Below are 18,085 nucleotides of genomic sequence, written 5' to 3'. Positions count from 1 at the left end.
AACGCCCAGATCACTGCTCGTGTCGGGCTGGGTATCAGTCGGTGGGTGGTGAGCAGTTGTATTCTCTTCCCTTGTTATTTCCCATACCATTATTATTATTGGTGGCAGCAGCAGTGGTTTGTGTTATACCTTAGTTACTGGGCTGCTCTTATCTCAACCTGTGGGAATTACATTCTCTCCATTCTCCTCCCCATCCCTCTGGGAGAGGGAAGAGGAAGAAGGGAAGTGAACGAGTGGCTGCGTGGTTCTGAGTTACCTGCTGGGCTTAAACCACGACACTTCTATCTACTGTCTTTTGAGACTGTATTCAACAGATTTCACTGGCACAGAATCAAGTTCAAGTACTTTTGTCTTTATGTCTGCATTGCCTTGATTCCTTTATATCTGTAGCCAGATACAGGTCATTTAAGTTTAGTTCACATTGAGTATTCTGGCAACCTTACTAAAACTTTGGCTCTTGGGCTATGATTTTTTCTGCTGCTTTTCAGTTGCTTTCCCATTAATTTGCAGCAAATCACTGTCCAAGCGCATTCACTGCTTCTTACTTGACAAGCATTTGCAAACAGACTTTGATTTCTAAGAGAGCACTTATTTAGAATCACTCAATGATAATACACAAGAAGACACTTCAGCTTCCCCAGAAAATATCTAAATATCTAAACTATTGCTTTAAATATCTGCTATTTGCAGCAATTCATGTTGCCTCTACACTAATACCCTCCATTTCCTCATGTGATAACTCTCAAATAGAATAAGGGCTTTCAAACACCTTAGACTTACGGCTACTCATCCAGTGCTTCTATTTAGATCTAATTTACACAGTCATACATTGACTATCCTTTCCCAAACGTCATGAGCAGTGGTATGACTATGTTCAACCATGCTGAAGACATGCTTTGAGGCTGGATTGATCCTGATAGTTGCAACCCATGTAAAAAGTCAGGAAGAGTGTCCAGTGTTTTGGTTATCAGAGAATTCAGAAGCTCATTCTTAACTCAGGGTAAGTCTGACCTAAACAGACCAACGCTTGTACCAGAAGGTACAAGTCTGCTATTGCTGCACGGATCAGCACCACTGAGAATTTCAGTGGAATCAACTGCACATGAAAAGATAGTAAAGTCGAAGCCCCATAATGTCCATTAAAAAATGTTCATTAAGTACCACACCAACCACTAAATTACAAAAACATACTTGTCAATTTTGGAATTTTTAAGAGATGATCTCCAAAAAGGAAATTTCCTCTTTCATTTGAACTTATTATTATTATCAGACCATTTCCCCAGGGTTGCATTCATTCCCTAAATAAAGAAATAGGAAGCAGCTGTTTGAGAGCAAACCCACTGACTTTGCGTACAGCCTGTACACAGGAAGACACTTGTGACACATATCATTTAGCCCTTCCTTAACTGTTGTTTTAAGAGCTAAGTGTACCCTGGCAGCATTTGTATGACCTGGACAGGCTTAATCACAAACAAGAGGTAATGGAGCAGATGTTGGTGTCTAATGAAGTTATTTCGAAGTCTCTTATCACATTGATGAAAAGAAGTGATGTGCCTGTTAAGGGATACCTGAGAGTGTAGCCAGATGAACTGGGTGCTAATGCAAGGTCTGCCATGCTCTCAACCAATTACCTTGATCATGTCCCTTCCTGATCTATGAAATAAATGTCCTTTACAAGATAGACTTCAACACACTGATAATACATACTAGACAAGAATTTGTTAGTGATACCACACATAAAGCTAATCTAGATTAAAAATTTACTCCAGAAAAATCAAAACTTCACCGAAAAAAATAGTAAAAAGACAATAACTATGTAGGACATGACTATATTCCATTCAAACTGCTGATGTGAATGTCTGTGACAGAGTGACTTGCAATGTTCATAAACACCTTCATCTTTCATTATACTTACAGTAGACTTTATTAAAAGTTTATGAGAAAAAACATAGCTTTCACTATGTAGGAAGAGTGACAAGGAAGACTATACCAAATTGCTGAGGACTGAGAAAATCAAGGTCTCTATGTGGAATAGCATAAAGCATTTATCAGCCTGTTACCATTAATCGTAAGTTGTTAATCCATAGATGACACAGGGAAAGTAACTGCTGTAAAGGTTTTATTCTGTACTACACCAATTTATATCCTCTGAGTGCTTCCATGCATGAAAATACTTAAGCACATGCTTCTGTCCATCCCTAAATACTTCCATGCACTTTACTGTAATCATGTTTTTAAAATTATTAATGTCAAAATTACAGCTAATCATGTTAAACATATCCTTAAATGTCTTGCAGGAACAGTTTCCCTACTGCAGATTAAGTAATGAAAACAGCAAAGCAAAAGTCCTTAGTACTCATCCATTCTATAGGAAACATGTTCAAATACAACAATAGCCGTTGTCAGTATATGCCCTACACTGATGAGGGTTCCTAATGCTAATAAAGACGGAAGGGTGGTGGGTAGTTACACAGCACAAACAGAGGTGAACACACCTAAGTAGCCTTTTGTTAGAAAACATGATACAATTACACCCAACTGTCGTCACAAAGGGGGAAGGCAACCTACATTACCCACAAGGCTGCTCTACCTCACTCCCTTGGAGAGAAATGGGGGCATCTAATGAATGTGGTAGCTGAAGAAGGCAGCAATCTGTAGTGGTAGCAATGTTCCCTTGGGGTAGGAACTTGATGCCACTTGCTCCCCAAATGTCATCACTTTTGCCACATTCACACCTCACATGCGTCTCCTGCACACCCCCCAAAGAAGCTGTGGACAGTTCATAATCTTCGATGCCCTCCTGGACTAAGGGATGGCCCTGAAGGGCCCTGTAGTAGCAAGTGCCTGGAAGAAGCACTGCCCCAGGTGACATGTTGCTCCCAGAAAACATCATCAGTCATTAAGAGAGGTGTTAACTGGCCACCAGAAATGGACTGTTCACCTCACATAAGCATAAGGCTACCCCTGTGCAGGAATGTACAACTGTCACATCGACATCTGTGCTGTCACTAAACATAAAATCTGCTTTCTTAGGAAAAAGGAGAATGAAGATGTAACCAGAAGATCTTGTGGAAGCTAACTACTTCCTTAAATGACTCTATTCAGTGTGAGCCATGCCGTGCTGTAACTAAAAGCCAGAGAAATGGTTGCATGAGTTCAAGCAATCTTTAGTCCCAACTGCACGTTTCATTCAAAAATGTCAAAGCACTTACACAGAAAAAGAATGAGATGGGACCTTGCAACTAATATAGTCTTTCCTCAGGGCACAATAAGCTATACCAAACCCAATTCAGTTTATAAAACAAGCTTGGCAAAGAGTATAGCACTTGTTTTGAGAGGGAACTACACCAAAATTAAACATGGCAGCAGCAGAATGAGAAAGCAAACACAAGGGTCAAGCCTTTCTAATACCCAGCCAGAAGCCTCCATGACAAATATGATATTTTTCAGCTATCAGTACACAGTACACAACACCCTGGTCTTGCTGTAATATGTCCCTATTCTGAGGAAAGCAGTGGAAAGTTCATTTCTAAGGAGAGAAAACAATCAAAGAAAGCAGATTACAGCTCAGTTTAGTCACTCATGCTTCAGGCAATGCAGTCATTCTAAAAGCTGTACCCAGGCTGTTTAGCTGTTTAACAGGTAACCCATAGCAAATGTACACATGCAAACACACACATACACCCCCACAAAACAAAACAGAAACTTTGCAAGGATTTGGTTCCATGGAGTTGAAGGTAGTGGGTTTGATAATCACTCTGCAGTGATTAGTGTTTGCTAATTGGAGAGACAAGACTCACTGGCTATCCAGGTAACCATGTCTGACCTTAAATCAGAAAGCTGGTCACAATGGCTGTCTTCATGCTAAAGTAAAACTCTGACAGAGGAAGACACTATATGAAAACGCAGCAGAAGGACCTTCAGTGATGTACCCTCTGGACATGAAATAAAAGCTGCAGTTTAGCCACATTTATAAACATCCTATCATGCGTATCATCACTGGCATTCCTCTGAGTGAAGGTAAGCAAGCGTATAGACAGGTTAGTGTTTATGATAAGTATTGCAATCAATGTTCTATCAAGAGCATCCATAAAAAAAACACTTGAGGATAAGCATATGGACTGTGTCCATCTTGCACAGTTTGTTTTTTATGAAGACAGTCCTATTCCACTGATGTAAAAGAGAGAGGGGGGAAAACCATTTCTATCCAAAGCACCCCCATAAGAGCAGAAGAGACCTGTGTGACTGTCCTTTAAGTCAAAACCAAAAATATCCCCCAAAACTTCAGAGAAAAACTGTCTGTCCAACTACTAGAAATCTCAAGCTGCGTTTGAGGAGACAGGAAGTACCCCAAACCAACTAAAAGCTACCTGTTTATGTTGATTCTACACACTTTTGTCTCTATAGTCTTCAAAGCATATCCTAAAATCATTTTAAACTAATAAATCATGGCCACGGCTTAGCAAATAGGGACGTTTAACTTCTCCATCCAGCTTTTGGGGAAGAGCAGCAGATGAAGTCATTACAGAAAGTCAGGAATGTAGCTGATGGAGAACCCATCATTTGCTTTGTGATTCCCAGCCTCTGCAATCAGCTGAAGAGGTGAAAGGTTCACTGGAACAGTACAGACAGAAGCCAGACAGACCAGCCAAGTGTTTGAGTGTGAGAGTTGGAATAATCTGTTCATTTTCAAGGAAGAACAAACTTTGGATGTTGAACCTCAGGTTCAAGAACAGTATCCCAGGAGCAGAGGGGAGGGGAGCTGGTAGGCACGATAAATGCACATACTTGAAACAGAATTCTGGTTTTCTTAAGTACTCATAAAGTGTTTTTTACAGCTACATTTATGTGGTTATTCCCTCAGTTCTTGATAGAGGGAAGGAAATACAGTCAAGGAAAAACAGACTTGTGAGAATTTCCTCTTCACTCCCCAGGCCCAGTCTTGCTGATTTTTAGTGAAAAGTGCTAGTCAGCATGTTCCTTTCCTCTGTTTTTAATCAGAATTGCCCCCTGATCAGCTACGATATCTATATCCAAGTTGTAAAGACTGCCAGGTACCATCTGCATGGTTAACCCTGCTTCACACACAAGAGTCCTCAGAGTTGTCCGGTCTGATGTAGCTGTTCATCTCCAGTTTGCACCCAAGCACAAGAGATAGGAGCATTGTCCTACTAGCCGAATTCCTGGCACTGCCCATCCTGAAATGTCTATGGACCTAGCGCAGCAATGGGAGAAGGGAGAGGTGATGCTGGCTCTTCACAGAGCTCATCATTCAGGTTAGATATAGGGAAGAAGTTCTTTATTGTGAGGGTGGTGAGGCACTGGAACGGGTTGCCCAAAGAAGTGATAAATGTTCCATCCCTGGCAGTGTTCAAGGCCAGGTTGGACAGGGCTTGGAGAAACCTGCTCTAGTGTGAGGTGTTCCTGCCTGTGGCAGGGGTTTGGCAGTAGATGATCTTACGGTCCTTTCCAACTCCAACTATTCTATGATCCCATTAAAATAGCAGTGAGGGGAACACAGGCTCTTCCTGCTCTCTCTTTGTGTATTGCTCAACACGCTGCACTGTGTCACTAGTGAGTTCACATCGTAAAAGCAGACCAAAGGAGCAGGGGGAGGCCTTTTCTCCTTGCCTTTTTCCCAGCATTTCCGGTAGGAGCCTATACACCTCTCCTCATATCCTGCATTTGGCTTCTTCTGGGACTAAAGGGAAACCTCAAAGCAGATGGGATTTAGCTTACTGACATTCTCTAGAACTAGCTCAGATTTTATTAAACACAGCTGGAATCCCAGGCTTCTTCAAATGGGTTAGCTCACTTCTTACGTTGCTTCTATGTCGTTAGAAATCCAGCTTTGCAATCAGTTGGAGCCAAAAGACAGTGAATTTGTCAGCAGCATCCAAGTCATAAATTTAACAAAACAAAATGCAAGTTTGTAACTGAGCTCACACCAAACCTTTCTTATTTACCAATTCTTCACATCTTCAATAGGTCAGCACAGTGCACCCTAGCCTCAGACTGAGTCCATCAGGTAACACAACAGAAGCAAAATACATGCTCAGGTTAGACAGGAGAATGCATAACTGACTACTTACACCAAGTGTCTTTCCTGCATTCTTTAAAGCACAGGAGCACCCTGTTATTTCCTCAGGAGTTCAGGGATCTCTTAACAACAGAAGAGTAAACTCAATTTAAACCTCCTCTCTTGCTTGTAACCATCTTTCCTAGCTCAGATTTAAGATTATCTCCCTTTCAGAGCTAGCAAACAAGGCAAACCTTCCACAGCAGAATAATACAAATCATCCCACATTGAAATAAGGTTGTTTGCAAGCTATTTATATGACAACACAACAATAGAAATCAAGTATACTGTTTTTGTTCTGAATAAAATTCTTTTACCACCATATTTTTGGAGTATTGTATGACAGCATTGTGCAAATACTCCTTCAAAACTTAATTTACAAAATTGAAGTGAACTGAATATACAATTCACAAAACCCAGACATTTCAGGGGGTTTGCACCATCAGTACCAATAATTTAGTACCTGTTTTCAAAACAACCAAGACACAAAAGCCTCTTTCCTGCTGTAGATCTCTGCTTTAATCTGTCACCTCCAGAACAGCCCTGATTTAGTTAGAGTGTAGTTAGGTTTCTCTCTACTAAAGCAATTTTTAGGGCAAACATTTGCATTATGAGAGGGGTTTTCCTACTGTTGTTGTTTTAAACTGCACTTATTCTGGCAAAGGCAGTGCCTCCCACAAGGCTGAATTCTGAAACTGATGTCTGGAGAACAGTGAGAGGACTCAGAACCTCTACACATATCAAATTCCAAATATTTTATTCCTTCTTTAAAAGCTTTTTACAGCCACCATTATGCAATGAGGATCAGCAGTACTCATGTAACAGCCAGTGCTTTAGTGTCCCAGAACACTCATGTCCAAGACTTCTCATTACAGTTAGGAAGTGATTCCATTTTGTAAAGCCAACAAAAGATACTCTGTGTCATGAATTCCAGTCAATTATAGCCAAATGCAGCCCATGTCCTCCTACTGTAGTTTTCCACAACCTCAACATGGTAACTGCTACACAATAAAGTTTGTATCTCACTACCAGTTGCTAAATAAAAATAAAACATATATGTATATAAAAGCCATTGTGGTGGGAAACTCAGAATTCAACACATCAAGCATCTTAGGTTTCAACTTGGCAGTTGGCCACAGTGCAGAAGCACTTAGGGACTTTACACATATTTCTCTGATAGTGTTATGACTCCTCTTTTTCTTTCCTTTTGTTTCTTCTGCCTCTGTTACCAGTGTCTGTTCCCAATTTGCTGTGTAATGAAGTGACTCAGGGCTTAGCAATATCTCCTGGAACAACCCACCAACCCCATTCGCCTACAGTGATGGGGAGCCTTGTAGCTCTGACTTCATGGCACCCGGGACTCACTAGCACAGAGCTACTGCAGCAGCCCTGGCAAAAATCACAAAGCAACCAGACTCTATACGTCCGCCCAGTACTGAGGGGGAAGCGAGTGAGGACACATTTTCCATTCTATAGCCAGAGGCCCATCTTACGGGAAATTTCAGTCAGTAAAAGCAAAATGTTACTGGAATGTTGCCTTCCTGAGCTTGCGTGGATATTTTTATTATTATTAAAGTTGGAGAAACAAGTGTGAAAAATTCGTCTCTTTCCCAACTGGGCTTGTTCAGCGTTTGCAGATTGTGTGGACTCTGTGAGATGCAAAAGGGTTTCTGTCTGGCAGTGGTACCTGCAGACAAATACCGGTTTCTAATCCGCTGCGGGTGTTCCCCCATCTGCCCACTCTAAGGCAAGCCAGAAGGAAAACATTTGGCAATAACAGTGATATTGTCTGCTGAAACAAGCTGTCAAGTAACTTCTTTTGCATTTAGAGTATCCCATAGGGTAGCTGAATTATCTCAGTTCTTTGTAAGCAGCCACAAACAAACTGCCTGCTGTAGACAGAGGATGCTCAGCCCTGACTGGGATACTACTGGAGAATGACACCAACCCTGTTAAAACACTGACTGCTCTTCCTTTAGGTGAGGCTGCAAGGAAAAAGACTTCATGGAGCCAGGAATCTTCTTTCCCCTTTGTGCCACCTCTCTATCCATGCTCCCAGGCCTCAGGCACTCAAGACAGGGCTGCAAGGGGGTTGTTAACCATTGTTGCATGGACTCTCCTACTAACACAGAGCACCATGCTAACAACGTGAGTGCAACATGACTGATTTCAATATGCAGTTAGGTGGCCTAGCAGGCATTTTTGACCAGTCAAGAGTGTGAGTAGGTATAATCAATCCTATGTTCTATTTATAGGAGGTGTCACAGTCCTGTAAATTAAAGTCCTAAAACGTTAAGGTAAGAAGCCCTTGATTGGGCAGCCAAACAGTGACAGTAAGAGAACTAGGGAGAACTGGGAGAAAGGCCCTTTCTATTCTATGGGGCCCTCTGTTATGAGCTATATAGGTTTAAAGACATGTTACAGTTCAGGAAGGACACTACAATATTTGACTCCATTTTCAGCAGCTGGCTCAGACAGCAGAGACATGGATTGAGGGGATCTCAGATGCAGAAGAAAAAGAAGTAGTACAGACAGAAACGATGCCTCAGTAAATCCATTTGCATCTCCAGGCTAATGAACACTTGAGGAAGTTACTCAGATATGATATTGGAAGCAACTCTCGACACCTGCGCCTATTCCAATACTGTAGTACAAATGAATAAATTAACCTCAGTAAAAGAGAAAAAAAAGTATTACAGATTTTTTACATCCCCTCACAGACAAAATCGAACATCCCAGTAACAAGGGCAGGTAACATACAAAGTGTTCTGAGCTTTCCAATGTCACTCATGTCCTTTCCAGAAACCGGCCGCAAACGATTCAGTGGGTATAAAAACTATACTGAGGGGATCAACAGACTGCGGATGCCTTTTGTGCTCCTCTTGTGAAAGCAGTCCAAGGAATTAATACTTCCAAAGCAAAACAAACCACCAGAAACTCTTGTGGACCAAGATAATTTAAAGCTACAGAGTTTGCTCACAGAGGCCTGGGAGTCCCTGAACAGAGCTTTCTGGGGTCAGATTCAGCCTCCCTGCACTGTGGCCACCTCACAGCCTAGTACACAGCAGGTATTATCCTTCTGCATGGACTGGGGGTGGTTCTGGCTTACACACACATGCTTGATAAGGGTGCACAGAGACCTCTGCTCTCCCCTTTCCCTTTTTGTTTCTAGTCCTTATGTTTCATTAAAGTGCAATGGACTTTGCCAAGGTGAGAATGTATGTGATGCACTTACTATGAAGTGGATTTTCTCTCCAGGCTCTGGACTATGTGCTCATCAGCCCTTTCTCAAGGAAGCATTGAAAGTGAGCTATCTGTTCCATAATTAACCATTTCAGAGACTGCTGCCTACACCCGGTCTGAAAATTCCTATTTTCCTACAGAGTCTAATGGCATTGCTCATGAATCACATCTTTCATTTCATTTTAATTTTTTAACCATGAAATTAAATCTCTTCCCTCACTAAAGAAGAATCCGATAAAAGGCATATCTATTTCAGAGTGAGTCGATATATTTACCACAATGGCACAGGACTGCCTGCCCTCCAGGCTGATATGGATTTAATGCTGGAGCCTACAAAAGCTTCAATGTTTTAGCCAGGCAGGAAAAGGTTGAGAGGAAGGAGAGCACTCAAGAGCAAATTCTGCTCTTAAGGGGGTATAAATCCAAAACAGCTTTTTCAGGTTTTGACTGGTGCAAATGACTGTGTCTCCTAACTGGCAGGTCAGAACTTTGATGTTCTAGACTGGGGGAGAGGAAGAGGTTAACGTTTCATCACACTGTAAAAAGCCAATGGTGTCAATAGATTGTATTCCACCTGGAGAAAGAAAGCTGCTAAGAGATGTTGAATGTGACATCAGAAACACATCAGTGCAGGCTCCTATACAGTATCAAGAAACACAAGGTGAGACTCAATATGTCAATGGAGTGTGTTTTACCTCAAGAATGTGAATAATGCGATCATTGAAAACACACCTCAGGGACCCTCCTAGCTCGGGGTGTGCAAATCTCAAATTATTTCACAGGTTAATAGGTCTATTTGGAGAAAACAGCAACGATCTGGACCCTTCTACAAAGCTTTCTCCAAATGCCCCTGTGTCGATTTGCTTTGGAAACCAGGCTGAGCACAGCAGGAGACCCAGCTCTCCCCAGAGAACTATGGGCATAATTTGAATGGTTTCTTTTGCTTGCTAAATACAAGCTGCACAGAAGGTATTGAAGACTTAGTAAAAATGACTATAATGTAGTTGGTTTTACAACTGATGAAAGTTCCTGATCACAGACCCGTTGTGAAGACAATTACAACAACCAGGCAAACCTAACCATTTCTCCAGACAAGGTGGTTAGAGGATATGAAATGACACCACCTATGCCATGCAACTCTGAGACAGTGAACACCACCACATTAGAAAGCACTTGGCTCTTACTATGACTTTCCAGTCCTGGATAATCATGAAGGATCACATTGTGATTTAACTGACTGTCCCTCTCACCAGATCATGACAGGTGTTATCCAGAGAAACAACCACAGGAAAAGTTTACTTGGGAGCAAAGGATTACATCCAAAATGGCAATGTTAAAGAGGAAAGAAGGCCTTAGAAATCAGCTCAGAGTTTCTCTTATCCTCAGGACCATAGCACACTCAGCAGCCCCTGGATCCTTAAGCCCAGGAGAAGTTTGTTCAGCATGTGCAACTGACACCAGACTGCTGCCAAAATCAGTTGGAGAAACATCCTACCTCATTCATTTTACACTCTTTGCAGTCAAAATCCTTTCATGCCTCATCCCTGCAGTGGAAATGCCGGGTAGAGGAGCAGACCCTCTGTACTTCTGTTGCACCAGCCAGGCACTGTGAAGCCACATGTCTCCTCATTCAACCTGAATTCACGATCCAGGGACAGGCTCAGAAACAGCTTGTAGGGATGTTTTCCTCCTGCTTTATAAACTACCTGTGCGTCACATACAGCTCTTGCAAACAGCTGTAGACTCTTGAGTATCTCTTTTGAAACACATGCAACATGGTTTGCTACCTAGACAAACTGCAGTTTGACAACTGTGAAAGCAGCTTATGCCACCGAGATCCAGACCAGATGGCAAAGGGAGCAATGAATGTGAAGGCATAGAAAATAAAGTTTCCATCACAACACAGGTGTGACTGAAGGTGTGTTTCAGAATCCCAGAGGGGTTTTGAAGCCATCTTTGAGTGCCACAGAGGTCCTGCTACCAGAACTAGGAGTTTATAGGCACATATCTGAGCCAAGGTTCAACTAGTATTATACCACTGGCCTGCAGTACAGACATACCCAAAGGTCCTATATAAATGTCTGGCTCTTTTAAATAGAAAGAGGAAATAAAAGATAAAGATACTTGCCAAATACCCCAAATTCCTAGAAAATTAAGTATTTTCTGAAGTCACTTTTGGCCTGTGCTTCCCCTTTTGCCAGGGCTTTGTGCTGCACCTGAGCCAGATGCAAGTGTTCTGTGCAGGTCCCTTCCAGAGCAGGCAGAACTGCTCTGTGCCGATTACACAGCCTTGTCTGAGTTCCCTCAGCAAGACAACGAGGGATTTTCCATTCCCATGATCATTCCTGACTGGCTGTAGTGACTTCCCTGGGGTTACTGAGCACATTCAAACAGACTTTAAACACCAAGAAAGGAACACGACAGCTAAACTGGGGACTGCTAATAAGTATGTATTTATAAAAGCTGTGCTCAGATTTGCACAACTCATCCCTTTATAACAGTGAAGAATGTAAATAACAAAGTGGCATAACTTTGCTGAGAATCTTTGCAAGTTTTTACGCAGCAAAAACTGGGAAACTCTCTCTATCGACAGTTACTGAGTTCTTTTGGGATCTGTAACATGAACTACTTCATAGAGACTTCTAAGTTAGCCCTGCCCTTCAATAACAATGATCTTTGGCTTTGCAGTTGTATGACCTCTGCTGAAAAGGCTACTGTTCGTCCACTCTACTGTATTCTTCGGATGCATCTGCACAGCAAAATGCGGGTGCAACTTGTTATATTGCTTTCATCTTATCAATGCAGGCAGAAGTGGCAGTGGGGGATTTGGCTGCAGCTGAAGTTAGCTTTGAGAGTCTGCTGGAGGCTGTAGGAACATAACGTGGTATCTCTCCAGTACGAAACTCTATCATGTATTTTAATAGTCCTCACTACTCATGCCACCCAGCTTGAAGCTTACTTGGAAGTTATACCCACATGTAGTAGTTAGCTCTTTGTTTTCCCGATATATGTGAGGACAGAAAAGAAGAAGTGAATTCTCAATGAGTTCAGTGTGGGCTCCTTTCAAAGCAGCTGGAAGAGCCCAAAAGTTATGGCATAAATGACACCCACAAGTTCTCTAACTCCAGAGTCTTCATGGACTTCTAACACACTATAACAGAAACAGTACAATCATTTAAGGGGCTAATGGTCAGCCTTTAATGACTCTAGCTCACTGAGGTTTCAAAGGTACTTTATAAACATGGCTTTGGCTCTCAATTACACTATGCAGTCAACATTTATCACAAACCAGTTTCCCATGGACAATCTTGAACTATCCTCAATTCAGGGTTCCCTTCCAATAATGAAGGGGGATGTAAGAACCTTTTAATTGTTCTTAGACCTTGTGAGCTCCAAAGTAGGAAAAATCCTGGAGGAGCATTGCTCAATGTCATTGACTTCAGCAGCAGCAAGAAAAATGATGTCATCAAAGGCATCAAGTCTATTTCTTGGAGATATTTGGATGCGAAGGCTATGTGGGGGACTGATTTCATTCCAGAAGAATCCCAGCTATAAACAGATTAGCAAATTATTGTGACAGACAGTAAGCCTTTCGTGAGAATGTTTACCACTGAGTTCCACAGGCCAGGACCTGGCCAATCCCATCATCTTGAAACATAACCAATGAGTAGAGACTTCCAGGAACCACATGCTGCTAAAGAAGGTGCCAGCAAGGCAGGCTGGAAGCTAGAAGACGACTGTGGAAAAGGTGGTGGGGACAGGGAGGTGGGGATGACATTCTTTCTAGACTCTTGCTGCCAGAGGACGGCAAGCCAAAGAGCAGAACACATCTGGTTTTGCAGAGGTACTAGCCAGAAGAGTCTGATAAATGGATCTGTGCCTACACATCAGGTCCCTAAGGCTAGAACTGTGCAAGTGAAGATACGTGGTTTGAGCTTTATCTACTTCAGATTATTGTGGCAGGTTTTTTCCTTCAGTAAGATAATCAAAGTATTAGAGTAGCAGAGGGAAGGACGGAAATACTTGTATAGTCTCATAAAGGAGAAATGATTCCATGATACACATCTTATTCTTCTCAATACAGCAAACCACAATAAAATCCTTTCTGGAACAAGGTAGGGCTAAGATTGAAAGTTGAACCTAACAATGAACCGTACATCAGTACTATTCTTTGCCTTACCAGAATTCTTTACCTGAAACCCACATTGCATTTTGTACAGTGAGAGACAGAAAACAAAATAAACACCAGATAACACAGATAAGGTTATGTATAGTGTCTGTGACAGAGCTAGAAGCAGCCAGATCTCCTTGCACCCAGGAGGATGTCTCATCCGAATCAAATCCCTCATCACTTCGCTACTCTGCAATGGAATTCATGGCTCCTGGGCAAGGCAGAAGTAGAAGGAAACTTTCTTTGGAATGGACATATCAGGGAAAAAACTGTTTCAGCTTTTCAGAATGGAAAAACCCAACAACCTTTCCCAGCCTTTAAGTTAAAGGATACTTTATGACTCATGATAACTGTCAGACCCTGAACTTGCAGACACTTACACATTCAGCTGACTACAACCCACATCACAAACTCCATTTCATTAGTGACATACCGGCTCACTGGGACCCCAAGCACAAGGCAAAATGAAGCATACGGGTTATTAGAGCCAGCAGGGAACAAACACATCACTGAAACCGAACGTCTGTCCTCAACAAACCAAAACACTTCCTTTGATGTTTCAGTATTAATATCAATACAGGAGTAATTCCAACCTTGAAATGGACATCTACACCTCCGCAGAGCTATTCACCTATCTGTCTAGAAAAGATAACTAAGATCTGGAAAAGAACAGATCCTTATATAAATTTCACTGGCCCCAGTTCTGCCCTTGTGAGCCTCAGTCATTTTTGCCCTTTTCATTCTTATTAATGCGGAGTAACCATGCATTCCCTACCAATGATGGCTATGTTCATAAATATTTACAACAACTGACTAAATGAAATCATACTTTGTTCCATCCACCCATCCACACTTAAGTCAGAGAGCCTAAACTATTACCCTGCCAAATACAGAGAACTTCATGAAATATAAAGCAACACAGTTCAGCTTGGCTTAGATAGAGTTCAGCCAATTTCCATCAGCTGCAGATCTCATTTTGTATATAGTCTATGTTCAGAACCTTGTAACACCACTTATTTCCTTGGTATACTGTGGGATATATCCAGACTACCTGTTTTGTCTGCTCCAGTTGCTGTGGTGTCCTCGTTTCTCATGGTTTGCTTGAGAAGTCCCTCCTGAACTTCAGAGTCTTCTCACACATAGCCTTGCACACCCTCCTCCCACTGCTCCCCAGCAGCCCTTAACCTCACTGTGCTTTGTGCCTTGTTTAGGATTGATCCAACCCTTTGATCTCATGCCAAAGGATGGGAGAAGGCTCTTTGGTCCATTCATGCCCAGTGCATGTCAAATTCAACCCCAGTTATGGAGTGTAATGTGTTTCAGCTGCCTGTCAGCTCTTCATTCACTATGTTTGCATGAACTGAGTAGATTGGGGCTTTCTCCAAATGCACAGTTCAAGTACAGAGCACCACAAGTACTGGATTTAGCTTTCTGGCCCTGGGCTTTGTTTTTTATCACAGTTGATTAACAGACTGAAGTAAACTTTGGGATGGGATGAGGAAGGCTCTAAATCCACTCTCAGTTCATCTTCCTCACAGCAAAAAATAAAACAGGCCTTAAAGCCAAACACTGATTTTACTGCATAGCAGCAGGCCAGTTTGCTTTCTTACCATACTTATTCAGAGGCAATAAGGCTCTACCCTTCTCAATTTGGTCCTGTATTTCTAATTACTAGTAGGACTGAGTTGTCTTCTTTTGAATACACCTGTATGACATAAGTAGGCCCATGTCATTCCACCAGCTCTGCAGTGTATTCACTAGAAATACTGGTTGCTTCTTTGCATTCCTGCACACCGGACACTAAAATTGCCTTTTAATGCAGGTTTTGGCTTGCTGCACATTTCACCTCATCGATCCTGAATGTAAATAAAGTTACAACTTGCTGGATTTCAGTTTAAAGTGTGACCCAATGTTCTGTTCAGGGCGGGGGAAGAAATCAAGAAAAGCCCAAAGTTCTTGGAAAGCTCAAGAAAAATCCAGTGCTGGAATTCACCGATTCAAATGTGCCTGTTTACTGCTTCTTTGAAAGAGGAAAGTTTCACTCCTTTTCATGTGGATACATTCTTTGCCTTATCTTGTCTAATTCTTTGTTATTCGCTGTAGTGATAACACATCTTCCAAGGATTCAGATGGAGAGTCCTTCAGAAGAAAGCATGATACATTTTCCATATACAGATTTTAAACATTTCAGTTTCACTTTTGGTTCTTGCTTCTCCTTGTTTTAGAATATTAAATATGATCACAGTGATGAAGGGACACAGACTTGTAATAAAAGCCCTGATTACCCCCAAGACATAGACAAATCATTGAATTTTCTTTGCCTGCATTTCCTCATCAGTGATACCTACGAGTACTTGGTTTCTTCCAACCTTCCAGGTCCTCCGCACATGACAGATTAAAGCAGGGTAGTAATAAGACAAATACTGAGTAAAACCAATGCAATTGAGGACAAAATAAGACCAAGGCTGTTCAGTACATTAGCCCTATCCCAGTTATTATGTATAAAGGCTCTAATCAGAATTAAGTGCAGCGTCAAAAAACATCAACGACAGAAAACTAAGTTTTCCACAAACCTGGGGTTTAGTGACATTCACATACACTGTCAAAGGCAGGATACAAGTGACCGTACATGCGATTCCAGTGTATCCCTGTTACTGGTATGTTGGGAAAGCTCCTCAGTGTCCAGCTACTGTTAAAAGTATTTCTGAAGCATGCAGAGAGAGATCGTAAAGGAAAGGAAGAGGAGGAAGGAGCAAACGAACTGGCCTATCACAGCTTCTCCATCACTTTCTTGTCCCTATTTGGAGGGAACGGGAACTTTCCAAATATCTGCATCCAGGAGAGGCTGTAGGTCTGAAATCTTCTGTGTCAGGGGTCTGTGCTCTCACCCGGTGCCCTGCCAGACACAGACTGCCTGCAGGAACCGAGTTGTCGTAGGACCTGCTGAGCTGATTATTTGCAGTGCAGTGTTTTAAAACACCGTGAGGAAACCCAGGGGATATTAAGCAGAGCTGTTCCTTCCCTGTCAAAACGTGTAAACATGAACAAATATGGGGTCTGTCTGGAGAACATCAAAGTCAAGTAACACTTAGCCCGGTGCAACACCCCATAGCTGTGGGGGGACTAAAGTGTGAAAGAGTTCTTGTTTTACATAGCTGGTGTGCGACGTCATGCAGCCCAGGGTTAGAGCATGTGTTGGCTGTGTTTCCACACCAGGAACCTGGGTCTTCCTCCCTATAGCTGCCTGGAGCCAGATTGTTTCAACCTTTTGTTTGCTTTAGTGTCCTTCTGTCCTGCTTTTCTTGAAGCATCGTACACCCTGTATGCCAGATGCTGCTAATCGAGCACTGCTCACTGGATGCATATTCTGGCCTCATGGAAAATGAGGGAATCATTTCTTTCATGTCACAGTTTGGTAGTGTACACAGCACAGAGACAAATGAAGTGGACACACAATTCTCCCAAGCTGTGTGGTTATCCACACAGAAACATCTGCTCTCAGGCACAGACGCTCCAGCTTCCAAACACAGACTTAGTCTTTTCATGTCTCAGAGCCTGACTGTGAATGCAGAGACAGACATGAAACTCTGAGGCAGATCTTAATCTTTCCTTAGGTGAATTAGATTGAGAAGTCATGTGTTTATGGGTTGTTTATATGTGGAAGATCTACAAGAAAAACCTCTGCTTGGATTTATACTTTATAAGGAGATGACATCCTATAGTCTAAGTATGCTGCAAATGTATTTGTATTCAGGGCCAGAGCTCTGTTCTGATACAGCACAGCTGATTTTGGTGAAGTCATGCTGAGTAACAAGCTGGCCTTCTCTCATTAGTTCACCATTTTGATTTGCCCTTGCTATTTTAAAAGCCCTGCCTGGGGTTTCCCATAGCAGATATGACCTCCAGGCTGCCTTTTCTTTGTGATGACACAATAATCTATCTGCAAAGCCTTGGGAAAACTTATAAGAACATTATGCACCATTCTTGATCAGATCTTGATTCTGAGTCAAAACAGTTGGCGCTGTAATTCAGCTACAAAAGTCAGCTACAATGGAAGATATACAGTTGACTTATTAAAACAGAAAACCTGAATCCACACACCACATCTTTCCTCCAGATGGGGAACTCCTTCTCTACAAAGCTCTCTTTAAAGGGTTGAGTAGCAGTTACTTTATAAGAGAAAGGAGAATCTGCTTTTCTTTAATCCTCTTTGAAAACAAGTTGCTTGTGTTTTTCCCCACAGCGATGGTGGCTGCTGCATCTAGCAGGTATAGATGCAAATCAGCAATATTAATTCCCTGCAGAAGTCCAGACCCCTCTGACAGAAGGCTCAAGCTCTCTGCAAATCCCAGAGGTCATCAATGGGCAGGATGGACAGAGGAATCACCTTAGCAAATTCTTCTCCAAAGCCCTCTTAGAAGAAATGGATCTCCTCCCACCTCACCCCAGCAATGTGATAAAGTAAGTGTGTGTTTCCTTTACCACTTACTCCTCTGCAAATGAAGAATGCCTTCATCAGCACAGAGATGAAGGCTGCTCTTGCACCTTTTGTGTATCTTTCACTGGAGAAGTTACACCACCAGAATAAACTC

This window comes from Lathamus discolor, chromosome 15 (assembly GCF_037157495.1).
Source record: "Lathamus discolor isolate bLatDis1 chromosome 15, bLatDis1.hap1, whole genome shotgun sequence".
Taxonomy (NCBI): domain Eukaryota; kingdom Metazoa; phylum Chordata; class Aves; order Psittaciformes; family Psittacidae; genus Lathamus; species Lathamus discolor.
The sequence above is the reverse complement of the archived record's forward strand: the minus strand, read 5'-3'. Positions refer to the sequence as shown.